We start from the raw sequence: 16,827 nt of genomic DNA on the forward strand, positions 1-16,827 counted from the left end.
CCATAGGACTGAGACTTCATTACTGCACATCTGATTGCACAAAAGCTTCGTGCACTTTTAACAGGCTTGCTTGCATAAATAAGAGGAGCAACTGCAAGAGCACCTATGTCCAGGATGAGGTCCACATAGAAAGAAGAACCAAGGGATAAAGGGCAGTCTGGTTTTGGAAGGTATTATAGCAACAACTTCAATATTAAGAGCAGACGAAGTCAGGGACTGAATCACCAGCAAGCAAGAGGCAGAATGAAATCCAGTTCGATCAGAGGGTTACGGGAATTAACTTTAATTGCGAGTCTCTTCGAATTCGGAGCTTTCCTTAAGGCCCCAGCTGCCGGAGCATCTCAGCCGCGCTCCAGAGGGTACATAAGCGCCTTTTAAGCCCCGAGCAAACGCGGCGGAGTCCGGGCCCTTGGGGAGAAGACCCTGGGATGGGGATGGGGATGGGGACGGGGACGGGCAGGAGAGCTGAAGGCAGCCAGGCGAGCGGCTCGCCTGGTTCCCGCGGCGGGGTTGGTAATTTGGAAAGGATCCCTTGCCGGGTCGGTGTGTGTGAATGTGTGTGAGTGTCGGTGTAGGTCTGTGTGTGAGAGTGTCGGTATATGTGTGTGTGTGAGAGTGTCGGTGTAAATCTGTGTGTGTGTGAGAGAGAGAGAGTGTCAGTATATGTGTGTGTATGTGTGTGTGTGTGAGTGTGTCTGTGTGTGCGCGCACAGCGCTGGCAGCGGGGCGAGCGGCGGCGGGGCGGCTCCGACTGCCTGACGCCAGCCAGACCAGATCAATCCAGAGGCAGCGGCAGCGCGGGGCTGCCCGCCGGCAGCGGCAACCGAAGCCCCCCCCCACCCCGCCCGCCCGCCCCCTCCGGCTCCCCCCTCACCGCCCCGGCCCCCCTCACCGCCCGGCTGCCGGTAACAACTGCGCGTCCCCTCCTCGCCTCTCCCCGCCGCCTCAGCCGGGCAGCCGTGCCTCTGCCGCCCTCCTCCTTCTCTTCCTCCTCCCTCCGGGTGGTCCCCGGCCCCGGGGCAGGGTGCGGAGGCCCCGCGCCGGAACGGGCCGCGCCGAGGGGAGCGGCTTCTCCGCGCCTGGAAGGGAGCGCAGCGCGGCTCCGCTCTCCTCCTCCCCGGCATGATGGCGTCCCTCCGGCAGCCCGGGGGAGACCCGGGGCCGCTTCCTCGCTGCTCGCTCCCGGCTCGAAGTTTGTGGGTAGGTGCCGCGTCGGGCCAGGCGGGAGGGAGAGGCTTTTCCCGGCGGGAAGCTGCCCTGCCCTCCTCGGAGAAGCCCGTGCCGGGGCTGCGCCGTGCGGCCCCGTCCCCATTGTGCGCCCCGCAGGGGGAGCCCCAGCCAGACGGGGCCAGTGCCCTCCTTTGTTTTTGAGGGGTTTTGCCTAGGCCGATCCGTATCCCCCTCTGTTTAATGGCTTTCACCCCCCGCTTCTCTTTACCCAGCCCCCCTCCCGTCCCCCCCTTCCCTTTTTTTTTTTAATGACAAATCTCTGCTTAGAGGTCAAGGAAAGTTCACTTAATTTTTTGGTTTTTCTTCTCCCTGTTAGCCTTAGATGCATGAGATTTTCCTTAGCTCAGTGTAGTTGCTTTCATATACTTGGGCTGTACAGCCAAATAATCTTATCCTGAATATAGATCTTTGAAGCTTATTAAAATTTACTGATAAAATTTACTGAGTGGAAATACTCAGTCATGCGTTCGAAAGGATCTGGGCCAATTTCTGATTTTTTAATTTTTTTTAATTTTTTTTAATTAACCGAAGTCTGGGATTTCTGAGGGAGGGAGGAAGGGTTGCTGTACTTGCTCTTTTGTTAGCAGATCAATCTGGAGAAGATAGGAGGTCTGACCTTACAGTTTGCTTTTACAGTGTTTGAATAATTAGAGCTCGTTCAAAAAAACCCAAAACATTATTTTGGTGTATTTTAGGAAAAAAATAAGCATACTGGATGTAAAGAAGGTAGCAAGTTTTGTTTTGGGAATGAGGGGTATGGTTAGAACCAGGTGGGAGGAAGTAAACGTGTACTTCAGATACAAGCAAATGGAAAACATCATTGTGTGAAACACGTCAGTGTTCAGTGCATGTCAGTATTCAACGATACTTCATCTTGAAACGAACATGCTGAGGAAAAAAAGCTTCATTTCAGACGTGTTACAGCTGATAGTTCAAATCTATGCATTGAGGAGGAGTAAAAAAGAGAAAAAACTTAGTTTGATTTTACCTCCCCCCCCCCGCAATGGTTTATACGGGGCTTTTAGAAGCACTCAAGAATAAGACTAAAAACTGAAGCTAACCCTGTCTAGAGAGACCAGTTGTCTTTGCAGGCGTGTGTCTGTAATTCTGCTGGCATTCATGTGGCTGACTGCACCTTGTCCTGTCAAACAGTAAGAGCAAATCGTGTGTGGGAACCTTAGTTATTAACAGTGGCTTAATTATTTTCTTTTACTCATAAGTAATTACTCTGCTGAATTACAGCAGATGAGTTTGTTAGTTGCAACTGATTAATAATTTTATTTTTCTATTGAACTGGAGAGCAGTGCCTGTGAAGCTTTTTAGAGGTTCTTAGTGGGTTTTTGTGCAAGTTTTGAATGCTCACTTCTTTACTGTGACTGAAAGAGCAACAGTATGAAAGTGAAAGATACTTAGTCCTTTTTGAAGTTCTTGCTCTGGTCTTAGGGATGAAATCTTGCATTTTAGTTCAGGTGGTCAGTAGGTGCTTGAGAGAAATTTCCCTTGATTCAGGTGAATCAGGAACTTCCACAGCTACCAGAGGCAATCAGTTCCAGGCATGATCAGGTTACTGTAAGGGTAGGGATTTGTCCTTGCTTTGGTTTTGACCCCACCAGCCATTGGGTGTGTAACCAAATACATTTTTTCCTACTATGTCCTGTTCAACTTGCCTTTTTGTGTACCCTTGAAGATGTGATGATCCAATACATTTGAGAAAAGTGGCTGAATAAACACATGGAGATCTTTTCTGTTTCTATATAAATATTAACTATCAAATCAAATGTTTGGAAGCTGATGAGTTTGGTGTTTGCTTTTCATCTGTTTGAACACAAAGTAAAGAGTTGAACATAAAAGCAATACAAAGGTTAATAAAGGCATTACTTGTGTTTCTGAATACTAGGAAGTATTCAGCTGAAATGATGACTTTTATTGCTTGGTATGAAGATTTAAATTTTAAAAATGAAGGGGTAGTGACATTTTTTTTCCTAAATTGAAGCATGAATGCTGTGCATATTATATATAGCCAGTGCTCTGCTCTATTAAGCCAAATTTGTGTGTGTAAAATAAAAGCTCATTGGAGTAGTCTTACAAGCCTAATGGAGGCATCATCTCATCTTTATAAATAATGTAAGTTGTGTATAATGCAGAGTCCCCAGAGACTGAAGAGAAAGCATCATTACCAGCCTTTTCAACCTGCTGGAGATCTTAAATTGATTTACAGCACTGAACTGGTGCAAAATGATACATCAGGATGACACGGGGTCAATCTGTAAAAGTCTATGATGTGAGCCCGTTAGTTCAGTCATCATAATTAAACCATATTATGAGGGCAGCAAAGCAAGTGTCTGTGACATGTCCCATTGTGCTTCAGATATGGGTGGTTTAGGAATCAAAGAGAGCACTGTGTTTATTATTTAAGTTATGCAAAGAGTAGTTGAAATTAGAGCTTGTGGCCCTGTAAAGAGTAAATGCTGAATCAATTTAGGTTGACTCTTAACCTCCTCCTTGCAGTCATTAGCAACTGGAATAGATGAAGGCACAGAGGTGCAGCTTAGAGGTGTGTGTGTGAGGGAAGTGGTTGCGAGCTAATATCTTTGAATATTTTTAATATTTTGTCTCAAAGCCAGCTAGAATTTACCTGTGGACTGTGCTATCAGGTATCGGAGGGACAAACAGGCAAACAAGCTAACTGTGCTTTCTTTTTTTTTCCTCTAGCATTTTTATCCTACTGAAGCTTGTAACTGCCTGTTGAAATGTTCTTGCAAATCTGAGTTCTTGAATAAGACAGAGCATCTTAGTCATACCTTTGGCTATATGACCAAACTTATTTTAGAACCAAGACTGTAATTTTGAATATGGGTTGGGATAGTTCACTCTGCTTTTCTTAGTGAAGGCAGCTGTGGAGATTTCTCAGTGGAGAAAGGTCTGTTCTGCCCATAAAAGCTTCACTTTGTTTCCTTCTCATAGCTGCAGACTCCTGTTGTTCCAGTGTCCTTTCTTTTTGTGTGTAGCATTGCCTCAAAAAAATGTAATGTATATGAGTCTTAATAAAGATGACATCCAGTTCCTACCTTTGAAGGTTACTAAACAAAAAATTAATGTTTAAAATGTAACCACTGAATTGGCAAGTGTGGCTTGTAATCCTGGTGATTTAAAGGCTCATCTACATGGGCATCTTTCACTTCTCTAGATATTTTTCTCAAACTACCATGGTGTAACTTTAGCACAGCATAGAGGATTTTTATGTTAAAAGAGCCGTTTTTTTGCTTGGGATGGGAAAGAATTTATTTCAAAGGGATACCTTTTAATTTAGAGTTTTACCCCTGCAGGATGTTGTTTAATTGTTTCTACTGGAATGCTGGTATTCTTCAAGATTAAAAATAACCAGAGAAAGTGTTAGATGGGGCCTTTTCTGAAGGGCTTTGCAGAGGGTGAGGAGAAGGACACTGTTGGCTGCTAATGGGTGCCAGAAAGATCCCTATCCTCCTCCTGGGACAAATGTTAATTTGCATTACAGAAGCTTTCCGGGTTTCTGTGTATCTAAGTGGGGGGCATCTTTGTTTTTTAACAGGATAGAGAAACCATAGTTTCATGAAATAAACAGGCTGTTTTCAAGGAATGTAAAGCATTTTGCAAAAGGAACCCGTTTGGTACAGGATCTCTCCCTGCTTCAGTTTTATGCCTGTAAGTTTGGAAGTACCTCATAATTGAATAGGAAGAAAGATGAAACGTGCTACTTCTAATTAGACTGTATGGGGTCAAATATTCAGTGCACATAAGGCTGAACTCTGCTGAGTTGTGGACATGAGCCCATTTTTAGATTTTCTTTAATTTGGGGGAAGGAGGGAGGATGTGTATCAGATACTGTGGCACTGGGATTACTGTGGTGGGTGTTGCACAGCTGTGTGACCACAGTGCTGCCTCCTGACAGCTGAACTGTGTGTGACAGAGCTGCTGGCTTCAGCCACCACTAAATTACACAGGGTTTCCTACAAGTATGGATTCCTTTACTCATATTCTTACTGCAAATGTCTCTTGGGAGGTGTGTACAAGCTGAGTTTAGTTCAGGAGTTGAAGTCTTTTTGTTTTGTTTTTTTTCTCCTCTAGACTTGCCAAAGCAGGAAACCTGACAAGTACAGTTTTTCTGGACACTTGCTCAGTTCAGTCATTCTGTGCTATCTCTGTAATTGTTCTGGAATATATGTCAGTTTTCAATATGGGATATACACTTGTGAGGTGATGTTAGAGTAATTACCACCAGTCTTTCTCATTTTGTTCTTCTCCCACCCTTCTGTAGCCTACACAGCCAGGGTACTGGAGTACAAGGAGGAAACCAAATTATTTTTAAATGTGCCTTTATATAAGTCATTATAGTTAGGCACTGTTCAAAGCACTATCATCCAAAGGCACCTATTATGCTTACTTGGCACATAAGCAAATAATTAATGTGGTTCACCAGTGATTTCTGAAGGATTATTTCATATTTCTGTGCTTATAAAAGGAACATTCTTCTCAACATGGCAGCAGATGAGAGTCGGAATTACAGCACTTGATGGTATTCAGCAGTATTTACTTTGCAAGGTTTTATCATTAAAATCATTAAAATGCTAATCCAGGTCAAAGTGATCTATGGACTATCAATGCAATATTGGATAACTTGGAAATGAGACACCCTTTTTAATTTACTTTTTTTTTTAAATGCTACAGACAGTTTTGCCAGTTTTCACACAAATTGCCAGTTTTCACCATCTCCTTGATTCTGCCCCAGCATGGATGTAAGAATCAGGTCTGTCCTCCAGGTTCCACTGATGGTCCAGCTTCCAGTACTCTGATTTTACAGCTAAGAGGGGAAGCTAAAAATGTATCCTCTTCATACACACTTAATGGATCAGTAGAGGTTGGATTTCAGAATTTACAGTGTTACAGAGTTTCTTCTACAGAGATTGCAAGATTGGTGTAGGTGTTTGATGTAGGTGTACCTTCATTTAGGTAGATGAAGATGAAGAAGCATCTGTGCTTACAGAACTAACCATGCTTATGTAGCAGGTCAAGGAGTTCTTTATGAATTCAGAGAATCCTTTATGTTCAGATGGCTCAGGGCACGCAGTGACCATCGTTGAGCATCTTTCTGCTTGCTTTGTTCAGTATTGGAATTAGTACCTTTTGTATTTACATGGGAGAATTGATTTACTGACAATATTTTTCTTATAAATATTTATATTTCTTGATTGAATTCTGATTTCAGTCATTTTAAGGGATTAATTAAAATAGTAAAATTCTGCCTGACACAGTGTGAGGAAACCTGGGCATGAGATTCTTAAAACTACCTTGTTCTTACACTGGTATATATGTATGGTTATTCACACTGGATAGATATGCTGTATGTGCATGTGCACATATGAATGCTTAAGTGAAAATACAGTGCTTTTGGAAGTTAAAATTATTTGCATCAGATAAAAGTGGACTAAACCTATAGATGGTTGAGAAAGGCCTGTTAATTCATCAAGGTGTGTTTATGTAATAACTATTTATATATATATATACTTAAATGCTTAAAAGCATAAAATCATTTTTGGTTAAAGGTAAATAACTGGAGAATCCTGTTGCAGCAAATTCTGGCTTCAACTTAAATGCATTTCTGAGAGTGACAGGAGGAGAAAGCATCTGATGTTTGGTCATATGGTGTGAATGTGTTACATATATTTTGCCTTTGTATTTGTTAGGTTTCATCTGAATATTGATGTGGGAGCAATTAATGCAAAGCCCTTTCTGGTTTGCTTTCTGTCTTACTTGTAAGGACTCTCATTCAGCTGACATGTTGAGGGACAAAATATGTGGCTTGTACCTATCTGTATTTCCTGAGACAATGGAAAGTGGGCTCTCAAGAACTTTCTCCAAGGCAAATTGAGAAGTCTATGTGAGAAAGGGTGGAGGGTGTTGTGGAACTGGCATGTCCTGCTGTTTCACTTGGTGGTTTAATTCTCTGTGGTGTCCCTGTGGATTATAAAACTGAAGCAAAAGTGTACTGCTTGGCTTTTTGTTGTTGTTTTTGTTGTTTAGCTTCTTGTCCTTCTTTCTAGCCCTCCCAAGATGTTTTAATACAAACTCAGCTAGTGTTTGGGTAGGACAAAAAGGCTGGCAGAACACCTTTGCTCACTGTTGGCCAGTTGTCTTTTGTACAAGGATTTCTGAGCTGTTCCTTATGAAACAAGAACGTTTCTTTCAAGTTAAGCCACTAACACCTATTTAGGAGTGTAGATTCCCCTCACAGGTCCTGAAAAGTTATTAAAAGTGGCTCACCAATGTAACAGATACTATTTGATGGAAGGTTTTTCTCTGACTATCTAAATGCTGTGGAATTTGACAGACCTTTACCACTGTTGTGGTTTCCTGACTGGAATATGCTTTAGGGAAGGAAGTTTTGGTTTGATTCTCATTTAACCTAAGGGAAGAATGTTCTCTGTTCAGGTTAGTACAACTACAAGTTCTGGTGTTTTTTTTTTCTTTTCTTCTTTTCTTTTTTTTCTATTGACCTTACTCCATGTATATTAAAATAAGTCAATCCATCTTGCCTTTGCAGATAGACTGGGAGGCAAACAGTACCTGGTCATGGCAGGGGTTAGGCACAGTTGCTTAAGGTATCTGCTGTTATAGTGATGAGCATGGTATGACAGCATCTGTAGATAAGAATGTTTCAGTAGTGCACAAGCAGTGAAAAAAGGGGAGGAAAAGTTGTTTCTTAACAGGGCTGTAGGCCAAGCAAGGTGATAAGGATAAAATTACTTGCACTTTAATAGCATGGAGCTATACGTTAAGACAAACTTGAAAGGTGCAGTGAAGGAAGTGTGAGCAAGGCAACTCAGGAGACTTCCATATGCTTTGAAAATAATATAAAAGTTATGTAAAATTTGGAGAGGGATTGTTTCTGATGTTTTCCACCGGCTTGTCTTCTGTTCTCCCTGGTTTGTGTTTGAAATTCTTGAAGAAGTCTAGTAAGGTCACAAGCCATTTTAAATGGGACTTGGTGAAGTGGTCAAAATCAGGGAAGCAGAGTGAGTTCCTCATTGTAATTCATGAGAGTCTGTTCTTTGTGGAATTCTGGGCAAATCATCTATTCTCTCTTAAAATGTAGGATTTTAAATTATCATCACTGAATCCATAGAGTTTGAGTTCCTGCTGAAAATGCCCCATTTCTTTAAAAAGGGTTTCACTCATAACTGTGCATCTGCATGGTAAATAGAGCTCGGTCTCTACCAGCACTAGATGTGATTTTCTGTTTATGCTGAGGCAAGCAGAGTTCTATCCAGCTTTTCTGAACCTATTGCTAATGTGGCCCGAGTTCTTGCTTCTCACTAGCAAGTGATCATTTTGAGAACTTCACAGAATCACAGGATGGTTGAGATTGGAAGGAACCTCTGGAGGCCATCTCGTTCAATCCCCTGCTCTTGCAGAGCCATCTAGATCGCCCAGGACTATGTCCTGATAGTTGCTTTTTTTCCAGTTGTATGACAGCAACATTACTCTGTTGTCTCAACAGCAATGAAAGTAGATTTGAAATTTATCTACTAATAGACTTGACAACATGTATATGATGGCTTCAGAGATTGTTAACTCAATAATGTGATTACTCTGGCTTAACTTCAAATGTGTAGGGTTTTAGGAGTTTCAGGTAGATCTGTTTGATTGTGGGATTCCCTGCACAGGGAGGGCAGGGGGTATGAGGGAGACAGAGATTCAACTTGTGCAGCTTTACTGAGGTCTCACCATGAATTTGCAGGTCTATAGATATTGATACACAGCTAAAATCAACATTGGTTATGTCTTCATCCCCTGTTCTGCTAATTTTCTAGTGACTACTGTGGTGAACTAGACTATTTTGAGAACTGTGAATTTTGACCTTGCAGAATATCTTGGATAATCTGTCTCACAAATAGATTGCCATCTTGGATATCAGTTTCCAGTTTTGTGTTTTTGCCTGCTGCTGGCTTTACAGTCTGGCATACTTAATAACAGGTGCTTTGTTTTCCATGTTAGCTCGTGTCACTGTTGGGTGCTTCCACTTGGGTATAGTAACCAAAGAAAAAGTCTTTGTCTTTATTAACTTAAAATCTTCAGGTAACATAATTATGGTTTCTTTAGTGTGTTGTATTAGTTTTAGTCTGGAAAATATTTTGTAAATACTCTCAGTTTAAAACTCTATAGAGTATGTGATAATTTTGGACAGATTAATATGAAATCTGTTCTTTTTTCTGAAGTTTGCTGTCTAGCTACTCAGAGAAGACAGTAGTAGCAGAGGGGGCTTGAAGTACTTATTAGTGTGTTTGGTTATTCAGAACTAGCAAAGGCAGAGCTCATTGCTCTGGGGATGAGATGAGGTTTTGCAAATTGACTCAAGTACTCGTGTCTGAGTGTGAGCTAATCTTTGTCCTGGATATCATTTAAAATTGAGGAGGTGACAGCTTCACAAGATGGAGAGAACTCTTTAACAGAGTTCAACCCCAGCCCCAAATTTATTAGCGTATGCTGGCTTTGTGACTTTGGTGCTTGTCCTGCTTTAAGCTGATCCAGCTGTTCTGCTGAACATTTTTTTTGTTGTTTATGACAGGTTAGGAAGGTGAATTGGCTGAAAGATTGAAAGCAGGGTGGAAATTATGTTGGCATACCAAAGCTGGCACAAGGGAGTGAGGGGAAACCTTTTCTCTTTGGGTGGGAGCAAGCTGTTGGAGCTGCCCATCTGCTTGTGGACCTGTGACCTTGCTGGCCCAAGGCAGCTTTTGGAGGTAGCCAGTTATAAACAAGCACTATAGTACTCCCAGATGAAGACTTCCTTAATATGCCTGCCAAGGAAAGGTCTAATTTACAGGGTTTTTTTCCCAGATACTTATGTTGGTGATTAGCATGGTGAGGTTAGACTGCCAGCAGTTACGTTAGTCACAAAGCCCCAGTGTAGTTATATTGGCAGCAAAACAACAATGATTAATGATGCAGCGTATTTTATGGGGGGTGAAGGAGGATAGTCAGGGTGGAGCACTTAAACAAGCTTTTCTGGTCAAGTGCTGTTGTGCTGGTATAAGCTGCAAGCTATATTAGAAATGTTTTTCTAGGTTAATGCAACTGTATGGGCAGAGCACATCTAGGGCATGATCTGCATGATGTAGGACAAATGTGTTTTCCTCATGGGGAAAAGAATGTTCTTCAAGTTTAACTTCTTAGGAGTAGAAACTTTCTTTTCCTCTTTAGAGGAACAGATAACTTTAAATGGTAATGTTAGCAGCCTTATCAAGAAACTAAAGAAAATCTAAACATATTAAAAACCCTTCTGTAAAAGCAGGCTGGTGTTATGAGAAACCACTGCCAGTGAAGACAATATAAGGCACCTGAAGATGCCAGTGAGGTGCCATAAACCAATGCACTCTGCTTGTTGCTTTCTTGGGTTCTGCACCACTGAGTAAGTCACTTTTTGAAATGTTTGCCTTTCAGTCCTCTTTTTTCAAAAGAAATTTAGAAAGCACTTGTTTAAATGGTGTATAATAATTGTGTTTAAAAAACCTTTTTCTTGTTACTACTAGCTGTTCTACATCTTCAAACAGTGCATCTTCATGATATATTTCTTAACTTCAAAGAATTAATCTCTCTACAAATTTAAAATACAAACTTTAGGTATTTCCCCTAATGACAGTGCTGGAGCAGTGTTCTCGCTCAGTTCCCCTGCAGAATTCTGCTGTGCCAGGGAACTTTTCAGATCCTTGGGAACCCAATTGTAATTTTTTCTTTCCTCTGGCTTGCCCACAGGCTTCTTTGAAATTTTGTTCTCTGCAGAAAACATCACCCAACGTAAGGGACATAAACACTCCAGGGCTGTTTTCTACAGTTTACTGGATAAGTGGTCCCTTTGCCCGTGTCCCCACAAGCTTATCAGCTCTGACTTTTGTCATGGTCAGCCCTGATGCACCTCCTGTGGTTCTTTAGCTGGGAACAGTTGAGAACCAGGAGGTGGTGGCAGGCTGCTTTGGCTGACGTCTGTTATTTCTGAATATAGCCAGTTTTCTGTCACACCTTTCCCGTGGGACACAAGAGCTCTCAGTGTCCTGCAGGACAGTCAGCAGTCAGGGTCGTTTGAGCCTAAAGGTTTCTTATCTAAGGACTTGGAGAGTACTGGTTCCATCCCCAGAATTAAAGGCACCTGGATTGTCAGCACGAAGACAAGGAGCCTGAAACCCCTTTCTGCTCTTTTTGTGCTCTAGTTTTCAGCCTAGAAGTAATCTTGGAAAGCTGCAAGTCCTGGAAGTTCATCCTTGCAGTCTGACTTGGAGTCCATCTGTCCTCTGTAACAGGACAGCTCTGACTGTTCAGTAGCAGGAAGCAATGGAAAATCTGGGAAGCATTCTGGCTGTTGTACCTAGCTTACTGCTGTCCCTGCAGAGCTCGTGGTGTTTGGGAAACGCTGTGTTTGGTGTCTCAGCTATAAGTTTGTTGTACTGCAACTTTGCAAAACCTGAATTTTGAAACTTTAAATTGGTCTTGGAAAATTATGGTGGAATGATTAATTCCGTCTTAATTCCATATGTGGAGTCATACAGGCTCTGTTAATAAAAAAACCTCTCAGATAAGGAAACGGTACTGAGTAATGCTTTATGTGGCTTGATTTCCTCCTTCCAAAATCATAAAAAGCTTACAGATAACCAGGGGCTCAGATAGATAGGTTACAGCCAGTTACTTGTGTTGTAAAACTTCCGTATTCCCGGTAAGCAGTGTAGGAGGATATCTCCCACTTCCTTTCAAGTTATGCAGTTGCCAAGTTCTGTATGAACTATGAGTTCCTATCTGTGGCTTGAAGGCTTTGTACAAGCCCTCTAAAGCCTTGATCATACTCTGAGATCAAGGAATCCTGAAAAAAGTTTGACATGAGATTCTGCAGATGTTCTGGCACATGGCTGTGATGGCTGCTTTTGCCTCATCCCACAGATTTTTGGATTTTGCTCAATCCTCACATAAAGGGATGCCCTTGTTTTGTGCTTTTAGAAGGTGAGAGGTGTCATCTGTAACTTCCAGATCTGTGCTGGGCTCTTTCCTGACAGCAGTAGTTAGGAGGCTCTTTTTGTTGGATGTGGTGAGTGCAGCAGCACCATCATGTGCCCTGGTCTCAGCCCCAGTGCCTTTACCCTCTGGTCACTTGCTGCAGGGGTCATCACTTCTTGCTCAGGGCAAGTTGGTTGGGCTCTGCCCAGGTGACTGGCTGCCCTCTGTGGTATGGAGGTGTCCTTGGGGTAATGTTCTCACAGAGCCAGCTTGGTGCTGTCTTGCCAGCCAGGCATCACCTCTCTGGATTTGTCTAATACTTGCCTCACAGTCGGTAGCTTTCAAGAGGTCTTTTAGTCCCCTTGTTAACAGGTAAAGCTAAGGTTTGATGGGAGGAAGGGGCTTGTCCAAAGGCATGTAAATGCCTTTGTAGTTGTGTGTCAATAGCCTTAATCTGCCATAGTTACAGCATTTGATACTGGTGAAATCATACCCTGTTCTAGGATGTTGTGGGAGTGCAGTTGAAAGCAGTTCAAGCTTTTAGTGTAGGCAGGCTCAGACTTACACCTCATGTGCCAGTGAAGGCCTTGATCAACCTAGATCTGTGTTTGCTGGTGTATCTTAACTGTGAACCCGAAGTTGCCTTGACCTGATCTTTGGAGGTTTCCCTATACTTTTGTATTTGCCTGTAAATCATAATGTTTAAAGAGTTTCGTTTTCCTGTGTGTAAGGAAGGGGCCCCTCTAAACACTGATTTCAGCTCCTTGTGTTGGTAAAGGAGCCAACTGGCAAGCCTTCTTCTTCCTTCTGGCAAGCTCGGGTGGCTTGACGAGTAGGTACTAGGTACTGCTAGGAAAGTTGTGCTGTGATATGGTAGCAGAGCTGCTGCTCACTGTCCTGGGGACCAGAAGCAGACTGGCTTTGTTGTCACCTGCAGTCCAGTCCTGTTTTTCAGAAGGCCACTAATGGCAGCTGTAATTAAACTGTTTCACTGGAAGGTGTAAATCTCTCAAATCTTAAGGTTTGTTTCTGGGTTGTATAAACTTGGCTTGGAAAACTGTACCATCTCTCTCTGCCCAGAACTGTAGTTGTGAATTGTAGAACAGTTCACAAAATTGAACATAGATCTTTTTAAAATGTTGAGGTAAGGCTAGATATGGTGAAGATACATTATTTTGAAGGTCATTTAAAGGCAAAAAATGCCTTTTCTGCAGATAAGGCAAAATAGAGGAAAGCTAAAGAAATTAGTTTTAAAAAGTAAGCGTGTATGTCATGAAATGCACTGAAATGCCTTCAGTATTGGGAAACTGAAGCAACTGTTCTTATTTCAAGTGTGTAATGGTGGATGGTGGACTAATTGGTAAAAAGAATTATTTATCCAAACAATGTTCCTTTTTTTGTTTTATTTTCATCAGATTATTCAGCTTTGCTGAGGCGTGACCTAGTAACACTTTTATTACTGAATAAGTCATTTGTCTTTCTCAGTTTTTGTTGTCTCCTGTGTTGATGGAATTTTCTGTTTTAAAGTTGGGGATCTTGAGCTGTAATTTAATGTCTTTACTTTCTGATAAATAAAGTTTGGGTCACAGTCTTTAGAAGTGGTTTGCTGCAGCTGATGCAACTGTATGAGTGAATGCTTCTGGTTAAAAGAATTGTAGGAGCAGTGGCTTGCCTAATCTGAGCATAACTGGAGTGTGTTTGGTGGGTTCCCTACTTAAAAATACAAAAATACCCAGTTGTAGCACTACTCTGTCTGGGACTGACTAATCCTTTTCTAAATCCATGAAGTCTGTGTTAGGCTATGCTGTTCTGTAAAGACAAAACACAGCTTGTAATTTGTGAGCTTTACTCAAACATTTTGATGCTTGTGTGGTGATAGGCATTTTTTTCTTTTTTTTCTAAAGATTTTTCTTTATGCTGCAAATGTATGTTCCAATTACTTTTTAAAAAAGCAAAAAATTCCTGAAAGTGACATGTCAGTAAATTTTCCTCATCTCACCTGTGAAGGAAGTTCCTCTCACCCTGTGTGGATGAACGGGGGGGAAATGATTTTTTCAGCTGATAAAAAGAAATAAAATTTTGTGCTCTTCCCAAAGGAGGAATTCAACAATTGGACAAGTGGCATGGGACCATGTGTCGGTTTGTAAAAGGATATAGTTTGTAAAGATGTTTCCTTTGATGCCTGTGATGAATATGGATGTGTTTCCGTTGGAAAGGGTTTTGATTAAATTATGCAATTAGAGCTGACCAGACAGATCTAAATATAGGAAGAGGTTTCAGTTATCCTGCCTTTGTGTGTATTAACACACCCACACAGATGTGTGTTTGTTATTGTTGTAAACAACACCTGCTTTCTAAAGACAGTTCAAAAAGTCAGGAAAGGGAATGGTCTTTGTGGAAAAAAGGAGTTGTACAGGAGGTCTATGATGAAAGGGAAAGAACCTCCTGTTTTTCCCAGATTTTTGACCTTTCAGAAAAGGGCTTCCATCTTCCTTTAACACCTGGACTAGCCATGGCATCTCTGTGGGTATCTCATGCTCACAAAGCCATAGACAAATGCTCTGAAGTGGTCTGTAGGTTGTTCTGCATTTTTCAGAACTTGGCCTCTGTCATCTTATGATGCAGAATGAGCTCCTTGCCCACTCCTGAGCCTTCCTGGTGCCTGGGTCTGTGGAGTTTAAATACCCCAGAACACAAGTGAAATGGATAAACTTGTCCCAAGGATACGCAATGAAATACCCACTGTGGTGGCTGGTAGTTCATTCTGTCTCTTAACAACTGTTTAGATTTTTTTTTTTTCTTTTGAATATTTTATCTAAAGTTAATTGTTTTCTTTAAGAGGCCCTCAGCTTGGAGTGAAAAATTAAGAGTCTTCTCCTTCATAATATTTAGGGAAAAAAAAAACCCCAAACCAACCTGTGAACACTAATCTGGCAAGTTTGGTGGTTCATGGCATTGCCTTTATTTTATAGGTTATTCAAGTGAAGTTCATAGTTTGTTAATCACTTCTGTGCCAGAAGGGATGATGATGAAGGGATTGATGACTAAGGCATTGAATTACAGTTCCTTCCTGACTTCAGTTGAAATATTAAGTTGCAGATACAAAAATAATCTTTGATAACACAAATCTAACTTGATGCATCTCTGTTAAAACTGACAAACCCCCTTTGCTGTGGTTTTTTCTCACAAATATGTATTTGGTTGGATTGAGTTTCTAATGTCTACGAAGCTTGGTAATTTTCTGGAGAAGCAACAGTGAAGTTATCATAAATCTTTAAAATTTAGTAACTTCAATGCTGTGATAGCCAAGACCTCAAGGGCAGGGATCAGTGCTTGTCTGCCAGAAGCTGTGTGAGCAGGGAAGTGGGGGAAGAGCTGTGGTTCACTGTAGAAACTGGCTGGACTCTGTGTACTTGGTTTGAACTGTGGTGAACATTGGGAGCTGGCAGATGCTGATAGTATGAGCTTATTTCTCCATGTTCTGGAGTAACTGAGCAGAGGGTGTTTTGTTTTTTGGGTCACTGTTGCCCTTCTCCCCTCCATCAGCAAAGCACACATTGGTTTTACTGTCTTATTTTGAGAAAGTGGTGAATCTGCTCTTTGGTGCTTAGGTCAGTGTAAGAATTCATGGGATGATTTGGCTTATCAAATCAGTTAGAAGCTGTGCAAGTCCTTCTAAAGTCAAGTATTACCACCCTGTTGAGGACATCTAGCTACCTCTTGCAAGAACCTGTGTAGGCTGCTGTTACAGTCATCACCTGCCCTTATGCCCTCCTGCTGTCTGCTTAACCAGAGGGTGCACACAGGTATCTGAAAAGATTTTCTCTGTGGGCTTAACAGTGATATCTGGGAGGCCTTCTCGACAGGGCAATCCCTCAGCCAGTGTGAGTGGTGGTTCTTAGGGGAGGTTTCACAGACCTGGTGTTTTGTACTGTGTCAGGATCCAAGACAGAGCAGGTTGAAAGTATCCTCCTTGCCCTTGCTGGCCTAAGTATTGGAGTCTAATGCAGTGTCAGGAAAAAGGCTACCAGCTCCTGTTAAGTATATTGAAGTATTTTCAACACCAGTGTGTTCCTCTTTCCTCAAGCAATATGATACTTATCAGACATTAACACAGGATTGCATGTTTGAGTGTTTTCTTGAATTCCTTCTGCCATGCCAAGCAGACATACAAGATTTTTTTTTTTCTTCTATCTCCTTGTCCTTTTCAGAAATACAAGGGAAGCCAAGTCAGATTCTGTAGAAATGAGTTCTACAGCACTCTGAAATGAAACTTGCTTTCTTTCTGCATGTGTTGTAGTGCCCCTGAGGCTTCTACCAGGTTTCCATGTGTATTTCCAAGATTAATATGATCTGATCTTCTGCCATAAGAAGGTGCAAAGAAAGAATGCTATGATTAAAAATAAGGTAATTCAGCAGAAGACTCTGAAGTTTTTGTTTTGCTAGTTGCATCAATTGAAGAAAGAAATGGAAACTCTGCTGCTTGCTCCAAGACCCAGGAGCCAGAGTAAGTCAGTACACAATCTGTTAGAACACATTTCAGCATTACAGTTGCTTAGACTGCTTGCCTTTTAGTAATAC

At 41.8% G+C, this 16,827-nt stretch overlaps 1 protein-coding gene across 1 annotated transcript in view; it reads left to right on the forward strand.

Moving 5' to 3' along the window:
- Positions 1–868: 868 nt before the first annotated feature.
- The window catches only part of SMAD1 (SMAD family member 1), a 45,203-nt gene continuing 29,244 nt past the window's right edge, over positions 869–16,827 (forward strand). Inside the window, exon 1 of the mRNA XM_030450652.1 lies at positions 869–1,200. The gene's annotated coding sequence lies outside the window, so the exon portion shown is untranslated. The remainder of the gene's footprint in view (positions 1,201–16,827) is intronic.

This window comes from Calypte anna, chromosome 4B (assembly GCF_003957555.1).
Source record: "Calypte anna isolate BGI_N300 chromosome 4B, bCalAnn1_v1.p, whole genome shotgun sequence".
NCBI lineage: Eukaryota > Metazoa > Chordata > Aves > Apodiformes > Trochilidae > Calypte > Calypte anna.